This window comes from Triticum dicoccoides, chromosome 6B (genome assembly GCF_002162155.2).
Source record: "Triticum dicoccoides isolate Atlit2015 ecotype Zavitan chromosome 6B, WEW_v2.0, whole genome shotgun sequence".
Classification (NCBI taxonomy): Eukaryota; Viridiplantae; Streptophyta; class Magnoliopsida; order Poales; family Poaceae; genus Triticum; species Triticum dicoccoides.
The window spans coordinates 261898306-261914407 of NC_041391.1; the positions used below are offsets into that span (position 1 = coordinate 261898306).

The following is a 16102-nucleotide window of genomic DNA, read 5'->3' on the forward strand; positions in this document are numbered from 1 at the left end:
TCCAGCCAATGCTCGTGTTCTCGTTAACGCTCGGGTCCGGCGCCTTCCCTCCCATGGTCATTTTTCCTCCTAAACCCATATCCATCTCAGCGCTTGCCAGTCTGAATTCTTCCTCATACTTTTCAAGGAATTGGACCGATGAGCTGATTGACTGCCTGCCATCGCTGCGAACGCAATCCTCCCGGAGGTGCCAGCAGCGCCAAAGAAGTAGCAGCACTTTTACTCGCGTATCCTCATTCTCAGTGTCCAATAAGACTTGCAACCAATCCTTTCCAGTGTACCTGAACTTTTTCTCAGGCGGGAGGAACCAGACATCTCTCATAGCTCTTCTCAAGCCTCTACTTTTGGTGCATTCGACCACAGCGTGGTATTCAGTCTCTATCCCGTGTCCGCATATGCTGCACGATTGGTGATACAACATTAACCGTTATTATACTAGAGAAAGGAACTAATATGTATTGAACTACAGGATTTTTTTTAGGGCAAGCACAAAGCTTTATTACGAAACAGTCTGGGCTACATCGCCTGATACAACATCAGCTACAATGGCTGAAACATTATCATCAAACACAAGACCGTCTCCATCATGGAGATCTAAACCTAATTGCGCTAGAGTGGGCAGGCACATTTGCAACAAGCTTACAGTGGAGAAACTCACATGAGGTGAACCGGAGTTTGGCCTGTACTTTGATGTCTTCTATCGCCTGGGCTTCCTTGGAGAAATCAGGTGCATGCATGTTTAATGCTTGCTCAACCAGCTGTGCTTTTGTCTCCACCATCATCCATACACACCTAATTCATTTTTATTTATTTTTTAAGAACTAGAGCAGCTCAGCTACTCAGCGTGCAGTTCGTTCATTTGCCATCAGATGTTGTAGACAAGCCGGGACGTCTGCAATTAGCATCTGGTCGCCGGTCGCTCCGTGCAAAGCAGCCAGTTCGTGCGCCATGGCGTTATTGCATCGCTTCACATTGTTGACACCAGGTTTTGGCACGGTCAATAACTTATTTAAGATGGCCTCAAATGGAGAAGTGATCTTCATGAAAGAGTTCCGTATTGTCGATATGAACATCTTTAAAGTTTGGGTCATCGCAGTCCGATTTCATCTCGAAGGCTGAAACTATGCTCAAAGTATTAAGATCTTATATTCAGAGTACAGTTTGGCTGATTAAGCCCCCAAGACGACCTCAAATGGAAAAATTATCTACACGGATTGTCTTCGTCTCGTCGAAATGAACGATTTTGATATAAAAATCGTTCCAATCCGAGTTCGTATGCAAAAGTTAGAGCCATCGAAATACAGCCCTGTCACGAGGCAAAAACTAGCGCGCCCCACCAAACACCCTGTCTGATGGGTAGCGCGAGGGATAGCCTGTTTTGCGCGACTGATTTGACCCTCGAGATGACCTCTGATCAAAAAACGTTCAACACAAAAGTTGTTCGTCTCGTCGAAACGGTAAAGATTGCTTTTGGGCTTGTTTCCATCCGAGATCGTTTACCACCACAAAAAAGACCCGTAAGGTGCAGCCAATTTAAACCGAACAGTTTTGGAAAGTTCGGACAAAACCAATCCGAATTTAACTAGGGTTTTGGACGTGAATCCAAGCCTTTTCCTTGCACGGGAAGCCCAGCCGCCTCTTATATACCTAAAGGGTGACGGCCGATTGAACAACACACAATCGAACGAATCATCTACCACTTTTTACCTTTACCTTTATCTCTCTCCCTCGTTCTTCTTCTTCTTCCTCGTTCTTCGTTCGTTCTTCTTGTTGCAGGGCGGCGAACCTCGAGGCCCTAGTGGCGATCAGGTCGACCTAGGGCAGCCCATAGCCACCGCGCGCCCAGACGGGGTCCCTCCCGGGCGTGTGGGGTTTCGGGTCCTCAAAAGCACCCGCCGGATTGCCTGCGTATCGCGCTTCCGAACGGGTCTCCTTCGACGTGAGCTGCGGTGCATCACCCTCGGTGTTGGAGGTACATGGTGACGTGTTCGTGTGTGAACACAATTTTTGGCGACTCCGCTGGGGACGAAGCTTTGAACGGTCTCCAGCCCGTTCTTGCTACGAAGAGCTCGTCATCTAGGGTTTGCAATCTACAAAGGTAACATGAATACCCAACTCACTTATGTAGATGCAAATAATACATATGTTGTTGCTAGATCGTCTAATGAGCATATTGTATCGGCTAGCCCTAGTTTTATCAATCATGCATCTAATTATGTGCAACAGCCGATTCAGAATAATCTTCATGCTTCAACTTCATATAATTTTAGCAACATGCAACATATGTATCCCAACTCCCATGCATCGGCAACCCCACAAATCTATATGCCGATGAACAACATGATGAGTTCGGTTAATCATGTTGAGACACCCCATGTAGGAACTTCCAATAGTATGCAACAAAGTGTTTCAACTTTTTATTCATCGGCAAATAACTTGCAGTATGTTAATCCAAACGTGCCGGTGGATAGGGGAATTGGCCATGCCACTACTAGTTATTCGGCCAATTACCCTCAAACATCGTATGCTACACCTCATGCTACGAATTTTTCGGCACCATACGCAATTGTAGATATTCGTGATTCGGCTCCGCACCTTCATGCTCATGGCCGAATAAGTGAGAATTCTACCAGAGCGCACGTGTCTTTACCTAGTAACGTAGCATATCATGTTACCCATGCACAATTACAGAATTTCGGCGACACACCATTGCTGAAAGCGTCTCAAAGTATTGGGGGGCAAACCGATGAAGATTGGGCTGAAATTGGTCGAAAAAAGCTTAAAGATAGACTAGCTGCAATGTTTGCTGAATTTAGACAAGAACAAGCAACCTTGCGAATCAAAGAAAGAAAGAGTGGTGATTCGGATAACAAAGTTAATTCGGTTATTAAAAAGCCGAATCAAATAGTATGTGTACCGAATCTATCAAAGAAAAAGAGGATGCCAAGGCATTGGAGAGTCATTCAAAAGTGGAACAAAGTATTATTCAAGTGATACAACCATCATGCTCTCCCAACGTAATTGAAGAGGTATGTCTAGCAAGTGACTTGCCTATCTTCCGATTTGGTCGCAACTTTATTGTCGATGCTTCTATAAGAAAAATTCTCATAAGTAATTTTGAAAGACCAATGAAGAAGAGTAATTTACTTGTTAGCATCAAAATTGTTATAGACTATATCGGTCAACCCATTGCACCATTTATAAAGACCGATAATGACTTATTGTTGTGGCCAAAGCTTTCCCCGTTGCTTTATCTAAAGTTCATATCTAGTTGGGTAGCTTTGCTTATTTCTTACTTGGCTTGCACTTTGTCTCAACTGAGACATGTGTGTTCTAAATATTTTCGTATCGGAAGTTTAAAGCCAAGGTTAATTTCTTTTGAGAAATTCGATGCTAATATAATATCTTATCCAAAGACACTGGAGATAGAGTGGAAAACACAATGTATAGCCGAATGGGAAGATTCTAAATCTGAATCATTCGTTTGCTTATCTTCAAAGTCGTTCACACAGCAAGATCGGCTAGAAAGCAAGAACTTTACCTTCAATTCAAGCATGTGTGACCAAATATTTGATTTATTACTGAAAAATAATTACATAAGAATTCTTGATCACCATGTCAAGCCATCAATTCAAGGACGAATGTATTGTAGGTTGCATCATTCGTTCGAACATAATTTTGAGGATTGCAATATGTTTCGTCAAATAGTTAAATCAGCCATTAATAAAGGACGATTGAAATTTGTTGAGACACCAAGAGATGACCAATCTATTCCGATTGGTCTCAATGGCAGAAAGTTTTTGCATCGGCTGCTTCAAGCCGATCCATTTAAAGAGGAGGTAAAAACTGCAGGTGATGGGGTCAAGCTTTCAAGTCAAGAAGTTGTTGAAGAGCATAATGAACATAATTTTGAGGGCAAGAATTCCATCGAAGCTACAATGGATACGCCAAGGACTGGGGGACAACAAGCAAATCCAATGATTGGTGTAAGCACAACCAAAGGAAACAAAGGCCGAAATAAGCGCAAGTGGAAGATATCAAAAATCACCTTCGCTGAACTATTGGATAAATATCAAAAGAAGAGTGAAGAGAAGAATGCTTATCGGCCAAATCATGCAAAGAAACCAAGATCACCCCCAAGGCGCAAATATGAGGATTGGTATTGGCAAAGTGATAATTTTAATGCAACATATTCATATCCTTATTTTGGGCCGCCAATGCCAATGTCGTGGATGCCTCCCTATGCTCATATAGGTACATATTCATCATGGGACAGGACGACAGGTATGATACAAGGGCACATTCTCCATCTTATTCTAGACCATCTCACCAATACTATGCGGCTCCAAGGAGATCAACATTTGAACAATCACGCGTCAAAGACCGTTTCAATCATAAAGAATCGGTCTGGTGCACAAGGAAGAATAAGGAGGTGGTTGAGCAAATCTACCGCGTCAAAAGAGATGGTCGTAAGAGTGCCACTTCAGATATGATTTCAAATGAAAAAGAGCCAATTAAAGTTTTGACATTGGCTACAAAAGGCAATGAGGCAAGTCGATCAAGTGCCAAATCTGAAGGGAAGAAGTTGAGAGTGCACAAGGTAAAACAAGAATTGCCATTACTTCAAACAAAATCGCAGCTGGGATGCCCACTCGGCTTATCGTATTGGCAAAAGAAGGAGTTGCAGAAGCTTACTGCACAAGAACTTGAAAAGAGAAATATGGCATGGGTTCCCAAAGGAAATATTCAAAATAAGAATTATGTGCGAGCTTCCTTTACAAGGAGTGCGACAAAGGTGAAGAAGGAAAAGAGTGAAAGCTACGAAGGACCAAGCCGAAGGTTCCAACATCTTCGGTCCACACATTATCCATTTTCTTCAACATTGTCGTTGATGCCTATGCCATGGAATACTTCATCAGGTATGATTGGTTACCCTCAATGGGCTTATTTTAATCCATGGATAAAATATAATTTCTTACATCATGAAAGGGTATTACCAAATCATTATATGTTCGATTAGCTTTACTTTTGTTGCTAATCTAAATGGCCGATATATACTTATCGTCCAAAGCACGTACAAAATGGCCGATGGAGTGTTGACATCGCGCTTAGAACAAACTTCGTGGAAGTTATTTTTCGGCACACAAGTTTTGCCGAAAAACAGGGGGGCATGTGTTGACACCAGATTTTGGCACGGTCAATAACTTATTTAAGATGGCCTTAAATGAAGAAGTGATCTTCATGAAAGAGTTCCGTATTGTCGATATGAACATCTTTAAAGTTTGGGTCATCGCAGTCCGATTTCATCTCGAAGGCTGAAACTATGCTCAAAGTACTAAGATCTTATATTCAGAGTATAGTTTGGCTGATTAAGCCCCCAAGACGACCTCAAATGGAAAAATTATCTACACGGATTGTCTTCGTCTCGTTGACACGATCGATTTTGATATAAAAATCGTTCCAATCCGAGTTCGTATGCAAAAGTTAGAGCCATCGGAATACAGCCCTGTCACGAGGCAAAAACTAGCGTGCCCCACCAGACACCTTGTATGATGGGTAGCGCGAGGGATAGCCTGTTTTGCGCGACTGATTTGACCCTTGAGATGACCTCTGATCAAAAAACGTTCAACACAAAAGTTGTTCGTCTCGTCGAAACGGTAAAGATTGCTTTTGGGCTTGTTTCCATCCGAGATCGCTTACCACCACAAAAAAGACCCGTAAGGTGCAGCCAGTTTAAACCGAACAGTTTTGGAAAGTTCGGACAAAACCAATCCGAGTTTGACTAGGGTTTTGGACGTGAATCCAAGCCTTTTCCTTGCACGGGAAGTCCAGCCGCCTCTTATATACCTAAGGGGTGACGGCCGATTGAACAACACACAATCGAACAAATCATCTACCACTTTTTACCTTTACCTTTATCTCTCTCCCTCGTTCTTCTTCTTCCTCGTTCTTCGTTCGTTCTTCTTGTTGCAGGGCGGCGAACCTCGAGGCCCTAGGGGCGATCAGGTCGACCTAGGGCAGCCCATAGCCACCGCGCGCCCAGATGGGGTCCCTCCCGGGCGTTTGGGGTTTCGGGTCCTCAAAAGCACCCGCCAGATTGCCTGCGTACCGCGCTTCCGGACGGGTCTCCTTCGACGTGAGCTGCGGTGCATCACCCTCAGTGTTGGAGGTACACAGTGACGTGTTCGTGTGCGAACACACATGCCTGATATCACATGCAGAGAACCTTTCCATCTCCCGCTTGATGTCCATTATGAGTCCGTAACTGGCAGAGCGAGGTTGGGTTTGTGCCTGTACCTCCTTCGCTATCGCTATGCTGTCCACCTCAAGTATTACTCGCCCATTATACAAGCCAGCCAGAGAGTGTAGGCCGACCAGAGCAGCTCTAGCTTCTGCCTCGTCCACTCCTCTGCTGGGAGGCAGACCTCTAGTTTCTGTGAAGATCACTATGCCCCTGTCATCTCTGGCTATAACTCCAGCAGCACCCACGCCTGTTTCAGCCACAAAAGCTGCATTCGTATTCAGTTTTACAGTGCCCTGTGCGGGGGGGGGGGGGATCCAGCCAATGCTCGTGTTCTCGTTAACGCTCGGGTCCGGCGCCTTCCCTCCCATGGTCATTTTTCCTCCTAAACCCATATCCATCTCAGCGCTTGCCAGTCTGAATTCTTCCTCATACTTTTCAAGGAATTGGACCGATGAGCTGATTGACTGCCTGCCATCGCTGCGAACGCAATCGTCCCGGAGGTGCCAACAGCGCCATAGAAGTAGCAGCACTTCTACTCGCGTATCCTCATTCTCAGCGTCCAATAAGACTTGCAACCAATCCTTTCCAGTGTACCTGAACTTTTTCTCAGGCGGGAGGAACCAGACATCTCTCATAGCTCTTCTCAAGCCTCTACTTTTGGTGCATTCAACCACAGCGTGGTATTCAGTCTCTATCCCGTGTCTGCATATGTTGCACGATTGGTGATACAACATTAACCGTTATTATACTAGAGAAAGGAACTAATATGTATTGAACTACAGGATTTTTTTAGGGCAAGCACAAAGCTTTATTACGAAACAGTCTGGGCTACATCGCCTGATACAACATCAGCTACAATGGCTGAAACATTATCATCAAACACAAGACCGTCTCCATCATGGAGATTTAAACCTAATTGCGCTAGAGTGGGCAGGCACATTTGCAACAAACTTTGATGTCTTCTGTCGCCTGGGCTTCCTTGGAGAAATCAGGTGCATGCCTGTTTAATGCTTGCTCAACCAGCTGTGCTTCTGTCTCCACCATCATCCATACACACCTAATTCAGCTGCCAAATCGATAGCTTTCTCCACTGCTTGTAGTTCAGCAGCAAATGCATCATACACATTCAAGGCATGCCCAGCCCTGGCAGCCACAATTTGACCTTCTGAATCTCTGGCAATAACGCCCCAAGCTCCATGCTGCTAGCCTCAGGACATGGGGCCCATCCACATTAAATTTAATGATGTCCTGCCACAGATGAACCCAATGGTGTATCAAACTACAGGATTGGCAAAATACAGAACCCGTGTACATCCAGTAATATCTGTTGTCATCTCGATGACAATGGCAATATCTATTGCCTCATGCCATTCACATATCTCCATAAATCACTAAGTTAGAATTCAAGCAGCATGACAGACAACTTACAGGCCGATAGAAATGGATAGTAATAATTCAATCATACAAGCTTTTTACACATTAACCACAAAGCAATCGAATCATGCAAAAAACATAAGGACAAAAGTGGCTAAAGTCACGGCAACACTTAGAGAACTTAATCTAAGAATGGTATAGAATGATAATTTCTTTGAAGATCTCTCGTCATTTGCCAGAAATCCTCCTGCCTGTCGCAGCCATGTCGAAAGCTACCTTCCTCTCTAGCAGCTCCCATGGTGGCACTTGAGATTCGTGATATTCTCGATACCGAAGAATTGGGGGTCAGGAATCTCCATTGGACGATCCTCAGCCACAATTTCTACATCAAATAACTAAATAACAGGAATAATAGGTCAATAAAGTATCATTGAAATATGAATTTCCTGTTGTCAGAGATTGGGAAAAAATTCAAACAGAAGTTGATACAAAAGCAAATACCTCAGATTCTGAAAGGGACAACAAAGAGATGTCGACCCTTGTGAGTGAGAGAATGGGCTCTCCATCTTCCTTGGTGAAACCTCTCCATGGGGGACATGTTGGATTGGAGGTTTACTGGTTGAGACCAAGGAATCTGAAGGAATTGGAATAGATCAGGCGATACTAGTGAGCCCGAGTAAGACTGGTACTTGTGACTGAAGTCAATCTGCAATACATCGATCAAGTGTAGCATCTGATATCAAGTGTAGCATCGATCAAGCAAACACAGTGCAAAATATATGCTGTGATCAAGTGCTTGATTAAAAGGAATAACTCTGGTATTGGACTTACACATACCACAAGAAAGAAGGCGTCATGGCATGATTGGATCAGTGAAAGGCCACTATAGGAAATGACATGGTACTAAAAAATTACACAATGCATAACACATACACCATCAGTGCAGAACAATATAAACTGAACCTTTATGAGTGTTGAATAATTAGCAGTAAATAAGTAACTTCACGTTCATTTGATGCTTTAGTTAATCCAAAGTTCCCAACTAACAGAAACAAGCAGCTGATGGATATGTGGAGTTGCAATCAGCTACACAATTCAGTCAACTAGTGGTTTCCTTTCAAAGCTGTAGTACTAGGTATGTGACAACAGTTGGATGGTACTGTAATTACGATTGTTCAGAGTTCAGACATGCAATTCAATGCTAGACAAAAACCTACGAAGATTTGAAGATAAGATTCAGCAAACTGACCTTTCTATCCAGCACAGCAGAAAACAATAAATCCCACTGCAAGAACGCACCACACACATCAACTTCCTTGCAATTGCAAAAAGAAAGGAATATGTAGATCTAAAGGGAAGATGTAAAGGATGGGGGGTATGTGGCCAGACCGTGAGGCGTCACCGGCGGAGCAAAAGACGGCGACGAGGCCACCCGAACCCTAGGGATGAAGCAGTACGGCGTCGACAGGACAGTGGCGCCCGTCTCCTCCGGCAGGAGGTGGCGGCACACCAGTATGTTCCTCTGCCGGATTCGTGGAGGACGAGGCGGCGCACCAATATGTTCTCCCGCCGATGCGCCGGCCTCCGTCCCCGGGGCCGCCGCCTCCGTTGTCGCCTAGGGTTCGCGGAGGCGTTCGAGCGGACTGAGCCACGGAGGAGAAAGTTGTGAGTGAGGCGCCCGCCGGGATACCGCAGATGAGGAGGGGGCGGCGTTCGACCTGGCTGGAGCAGGAGGACCTCCGATCTGGTGGGTAGCGACAATGGGGGATGGGGAGAGGAGCAGGAAATTTTGGGGGAGGGGCGGTTGCTACGGGCGGGATAAGATCGTGGGGAAGATTATTTTTTTTTACGGAACGCAAGGGTAGAAATTTTTGGAAAAAAACAGAGGGAAATGGTATTTTCGGCGTAAACATGTGAAATGTTTTAAGAAATTAGAGTTTTTTTGAGTGTGCCCGGACGAATATGATTGATACTTGTGCCCCCCCCCCCACCCAGCGACCAAGATTGTTACTTGCGGGCCTGGAAGACTAAGATTGGTATTTCTGGACCCGGACTACTATGATCAGTAGTATTTGCGGGGTTTGACGACTAAGATTGATACCTGTGGGGCCGGACGACTATGATCGATACTTGCAAGGCCGAATGACTATGATGAGTGGACTATGAGTTGTTTCTGCGTGAGTAGATGGGAATGAGAGCTCCCTAGCCTCCCCTTATATTCTCGAGGAGGCTAGGGTTTTGCAAAGAGAAACCAATCTAGGGTTGCCCCCGCATAACTTGGAGGTTAAGTTGGTTGCGTGGTATAACATCGTTAGTAGGACCTCGGTTAGGTCTTCAACATTGGCGACTAGGTGGGTGGTTGGTGGGTTGAAAAATCCAACCTTCCCACGTGACTCCCAGATCCAGTCATAAACAGAGGGCTGATATTGTGAGCCTATGAATCCGATCTATCATCTCATTCAGAAGGGTTTTGTTGCGATCCTCCTAATCCTGACCTGACCTGACATCAGTGCCAGGGGAAGTTTTCCTGAGATCCGATCTGACATAGATCTGGGGTGTTCCTGCAAGGTCGTGTCAGTTGTCGAGCACCCGAGCTGTGTCGTCGGATCCGAGATTGTTACCAGGTATGATGTAAGGTTTTCTTACTCGCCCTGAGCCTTATCTTAATTACCTCGGCGTTGGCACGAGCATGTCCTATTCTCCCACGATCTGGTCTGACACCCAACTCGAGAAGGCCAGCTACATGCGAGAATCCGTGGTATACTCCAAGTTATCAAATCTCATGACCTAGCCTAGAGCATGGTTATCAAACTGGCCTAGATGGTCGGTCGGGTCAGTGAAGAGCATGTTGTTGCCGGAAACAAAGATCAGGCCTGGCATAAAGGTCATGCCAGAACCCATCTGCTCACCCATGTTGATTGCCATTTATTCGCGGTGGCTACGTAGCGAGACCTGCATGGGCCACCAATGACGGTGTCGATTCTGCAAATCTCGGTAGGGGTCCCGAGCTAGTAGCCTAGATGCAATGATAAAATTGGATGCAGGTTTTACCCAGGTTCGGGATCTCTCGAAGAGATAATACACTATCTCCTGCTTTTTGATTGTATTGATTTGTGACGGAGTAGAGAGTACAGGGTTGTCCCTCACGAGATTGTTGATGTCGTCTACGAGCCCTACCCCTAGATTGTAGAGTTACCATGGGGTCTAGGGTTATAGATAAGTCGACTATGTATGTGGTAGATCGTGGTGTAGACCACATCTAAGTCTTTTGAGTATGCACCAAGTCTTTGAGAACAGTCCATCTATACGCCATGGGCCTTCTGGAATGGCCCGTTAATGAACCGGAACGGAGGTCCTCGGCCTGGGCCACCTGGGCGAGAGATGACATGGTGAGTACCCACTAGTTCAGGACACCGTAACCTGAACCTGGTAGAGTTTTTCGAAACTCGGGTCAGCCTGACTGGGACGATGAGAGGCCTCTTTTGTTTACTGTTCGTGGCGATGACCTGAAACTTGTAGATGACGCATAACAAGATGATTATTGGGTGTGCCTTCTTACGGGGGGCAACTAACTCTATATTTAAATTGCCTTTTCGCAACACTGACACTCACTTAATGGGTAGTAGGTCTCGAACCGGCTTGGCAGCATGATGGACGCGATGACTGTAGCATCATGTCACCTTGCCTCGCCATTGATCTGTAGGCCACTTGGTAGCTTCTTTTTACCCTTTTTATTATGGCATGTTCGTGCTATTGCCGCAATAGATTTATTTTTAATTTGAGTCAATTACATCATAGGTGTCTGAACTTGGCAAGAAAAGTCAGTTTGATGCTAAAACTTGCGGCATACATTGAACCGGTGACAAAACTTGGCTTGGACGTGCATCTACGGTGCTAATCACGTGTGTATACGCATGGTGTGCTGATGTGGCACGCCAACGTGGCGCGGGACCTAGTGTCATTGACTGGAAGGCGGGAAGAAGCTCGTGTGGCCTTTTTTTACAGAAACACCCTGGAATTATTTTTCTTTACAAAAAAGCCCATGACTAAATACGCTGGAAGGCGGAGAGGAGGGTGTGTGGCCTGGTTTTTGTAGGAAACACTCTGGAATTATTTTTTTCTTCACAAAAAAGCCCCTGACTGAATACAAATCTTGGAAAAATCCCTTCAAACGTAACTACATCTCTATGACCCTTGGGGCCCACCCATCCGGAAACAGTACAAAAGATATTATAACATCCAAAACCAAGTGCCAGTTCGAACCCGCGACCTCAGGATAATAAAAGGATCATGATAGCCACAACACCAAGGCCACGTTGATGTTTATACAGGATAGCAGTACTTAATAATTATAATCAAGCACATGCGGCTTAAATGACCTGGGGCGACCGCGCCCCATTTTGCACACCATAGTTTTTCCAATTGATAAATACTATTATAATTCATATTTTTTATTTTAGTTATATAAATATTTTTCCAAATAACACATAAATATTTCTTAGAATTACATGAACATTATTTTCAATAATTAATATTTCTCATAAAGTAAACACTTGAATATTTTTTAATGCATGAATATAGCCTAAAAATATGAATACGTGAATATATTTCTGAATAAATTAGTACTATTTCTATGATTCATGAAATTATTATAATTCATAAATACTATTATAATTCATTAATACTATTTTAATTATAGAGACATTTTGAAATAGCACTTTCATATATTTTTAGAATTCCATGAATATTCTTTTAGATAAGAACAATTTTCTGAATTACATGAATATTATTTTAAATAATAATATTTTTTAGAATTACATAAAAATAATTTAGACAATAATGTTTTTTAGAATTACATAAAAGTTATTTTATTAGTATTTTGCGGCTTTTTATATATTATTTATAATTTTAAAAAATAACACGTGAAAAATGGGCCCTTTGGGCAGCCGACCAGATGGGGTCAGGTCTTTGGTTCGAACCTGTGAGGCACAATATTTTGCATATCAATTTGATCTTTGTAATGTATCCTGCAGGATGGGACCCAAAGGTCATAGAGATGTATAGTGACGTCTCAGATTTTTTTTAAAGAAAAATCGAGGGTCTCTTTTGTGCGAAAATAAAAATTTCATCGCACACGCCCTTGCCTATGTTGTCCAGTCACTGACACTGGGGCCCACATGGCAGTCTTGTTAGGGTGGAGTCACGTATATAGCTACCCTTGCCTAAAACAAAATGTATATAGCTACCCCTGTTGACACCAAGCTAGGCTTGGTGCGGTGGTTAGAGACGTTGTTAAGTTTCACGGTATTTTTGCAAGATTTGGTATTCATTCAGGGGCTTTTCTATGAAGAAAAAAAATCTAGGGTGCTTCCCGCAAAAATCAGGCCACCCACCCTGCTCCCTGCCTTCCGGTCACCGACACTGGGTCCGGTGCCACGTTGGCGTTCCTCGTCAGCACACCATGCGTATACAAAGGTGATTAGCACTGTAGATGTACGCCCAAGCCAAGTTCTGTCACCGGTTCAATGTATGCCGCAAGTTTTAGCACCAAACTGATTTTTCTCGCCAAGTTCAGACACCTGTGGTGTAATTGACTCTTTTAATTTTTTGGCTATTGAACTGGTTGTATGAATTTGGTGGTTGTTTTATGTATAATAATAGTCTGTCAGAATACTAATTAATAGCCCTACGCTGAAGCCAATTCAAAGTAATAGTAAAAATCGTTATAGTACAAATGTATACAGTTTTCTTTCAATAATTAGTGATAATCTTCACGTTCCTTCAAGAATTCATAGTAATGGTCATACAGAAGGAGCCTCATGATTCTAAAAAATTTATGATTAATAGCTAAAATACAGTATGATCTTCAACAATTCAGAATTCAGCATAATAAGTACAATATCATTTTCCATGTGACATCCTCTTTTCTTGGCAGACCTTCCTCTCTGATTCTTGGTCCTGCACACAACAAAAACTGAATTATTTCAGGCAAGAAGACATATTCAGCTACACATTGAGAAAAAAATGATTTAATAGCTGAAGAATTCGTAAAATTCTAAAACTGCAAAAGCACATTTGCCGAAGGTGGCCCCTTTCCGGTAACAAATGGAATCAGACATGAAACAATTTCCAAGATGAAACAACTGCATAATATAATATCCGTATTACCCAAGGGTTGTATATACATCTAAGCATACCAAGAACTAGTAGCATATCATGAATCCATAAGTCAAAACCAATACTGCATGTAAGACAGATAAAAATTGACAAAGAATAAAAGCACAGTAGTGGCCATGAAAATTCAGAATTGGGCTATATAAAACTACATGTGTCATCACAAGTACTGTCTGTGTAGTTGTCTTCAGAATTCATATCTTATATAATTTGATGAGTAGGTATCTTGCGTAAAAACAAAAACAAGAGGCTGTCACTGCATAGCCAAGTCGTCAGTGTAAGTCTTCAAAGAAGAACCAAAATAAATAAATTAATCGGTGATATGCATGCTCAAGGTAAAGGGGGCACCAGGAAGATCTTAAACAGTACATTTCAAACAACACCCTTTCCCTACAGTACACCTCCATTAAGCATATTAAGATGACACGGATTTGTCTGCAATAGCACAGAAGTGCAACCTTGTGGCATTATGAAGTCTTGCGTTGGGAATTTGCAGGGTTAGAAACAGTGTGTGCTGTACAATACAGTGATGCTCACTTTTGATTTGCTGTAGGAATTCTGCAGTATGACAACTTGCAATCAGCCATAGTATTTGATTCCGCCGGAGATCTCTCATTATCTACTTGCAATTAGCAATCGCTACTCCATAGTACAAATTGCAAAATGAATGTTCAGTAACCGTATGTACGTACCTTCGTCCCAGTCGAGGCCGAGCAAGGAGAGGTCGCTGAGGATGGCCTCCTCGGAATTCTTGGTGGACTGCTCGAGGTCGGTATCCTCGACGCAGAGGTGTCCAGTCCGCAATTTAGCTTCGTCCCCCCCAGGTCTTCGGCGGCAGCGGCGGCGGCGAGGAAGGATTGAGTGGGGGATCGGGCGGTGGGGGCAGGTCAGCTGATGCAGCGTCAGGGTCGACTTAGATTCGTCGGTGGCCACCAGGACAAGAGAGCAGCGCCGGGCACATGATAGCCGCGGCGGCTACCGCACGGGGAGGGGATTGCAGACGCGCTGGTGGGTTAAGGTTGACGGGGTTGATCCATCCAAGGACGGAACGACAGTTCAAAAGAAAAAAGGAACGGACAAAGACAATAATACCCTTGACTAATTTAACTTAACGATTTTGATTACGTGTTTAAATCGACGGTCACAAAAAATCAGAGGCGGAGTTGCATGAAGTTACAAGTCGTAACTTGCCAATCACCGTAAAAGAGCTCAAACATTTTAGGCTATATCTATGACGCCCCCAATTCAATCGTACACTAATCATGCACGTAAATGTGTACGATCAAGATCAGGGACTCACGGAAATATATCACAACACAATTCTAAAAGTAAAATAAGTCATACAAGCATCATATTACAAGCCAGGGCCCTCGAGGGCTCGAATACAATTGCTCGAACAAAAACGAGTCAGCGGAAACAACAATATCTGAGTACAGACATAAGTTAAACAAGTTGCCATAAGATGGCTAGCACAAACGGGGATACAGATCGAAAGAAGCGCATGCCTCCTGCCTGGGATCCTCCTAAACTACTCCTGGTCGTCGACAGCGGCCTGCACATAGTAGGAGGCACCTCCAGTGTAGTAGGAGTCATTGTCGACAGTGGCGTCGGGTTCCTGGGCTCCAACGTCTGGTTGCGGCATCCAAGAATAGGGAAAAGGGGGAAAGAGGGAGCAAATCAACCGTGAGTACTCATCCAAAGTACTCGCAAGCAAGGATCTACACTATATATGCATGGGTATATGTGTAAAGAGGCAATATCGGTGGACTGAACTGCAGAATACCAGAATAAGAGGGGGATAGCTAGTCCTATCGAAGACTACGCTTCTAGCAGCCTCCATCTTGCAGCATATAGAAGAGAGTAGATTGAAGTTCACCAAGAATCATCGCATAGCATAATCCTACCCGGCGATCCTCCCCTCGTCGCCCTGTGGAAAAGCGATCACCGGGTTGTCTCTAGAACTTGTGTGGGTGTGTTTATTAAGTATCCGGTTCTAGTTGTCATAAGGTCAAGGTACAACTCCGGGTCGTCCTTTTACCGAGGAACACGGCTATTCGAATTGATAAACTTCCTTGCAGGGGTGCACCACATAACCAACACGCTCGATCCCTCTGGCCGGATACACTTTCCTGGGTCATGCCCGCCCTCGGAAGATCAACACGTCACAGGCCTACCTAGGTACAACTGAGAGGTCAGCACGCCGATCTAAATTCTATGCGCGCAGGGGTCTGGTCCCATCGCCCATTACACACTTGCACGTTGCGGGGCGGCCGGTGAGCAGACCTAGCCTCCCTTATACAAGGGCAGGCG

The 16102-nt window shown here is 44.2% G+C and overlaps 2 long non-coding RNA genes across 3 annotated transcripts; both read right to left on the reverse strand.

Annotated features, from left to right (window-relative positions):
- Positions 1-8187: 8187 nt before the first annotated feature.
- Positions 8188-9164, reverse strand: LOC119322477. The gene is made up of 3 exons (XR_005155650.1): positions 9008-9164; positions 8868-8903; positions 8188-8252 (listed from the first exon to the last, which is right to left on the reverse strand). It is a non-coding gene; the product is annotated as an uncharacterized LOC119322477 (long non-coding RNA).
- Positions 9165-13344: 4180 nt separating this feature from the next.
- On the reverse strand, positions 13345-14816 carry LOC119324208. Of its 2 annotated transcripts, XR_005156811.1 has the most exons (3): positions 14485-14816; positions 14251-14350; positions 13345-13576 (listed from the first exon to the last, which is right to left on the reverse strand). It is a non-coding gene; the product is annotated as an uncharacterized LOC119324208 (long non-coding RNA). The 2 variants fall into 2 exon arrangements; XR_005156810.1 differs by lacking the exon at positions 14251-14350.
- Positions 14817-16102: the final 1286 nt, after the last annotated feature.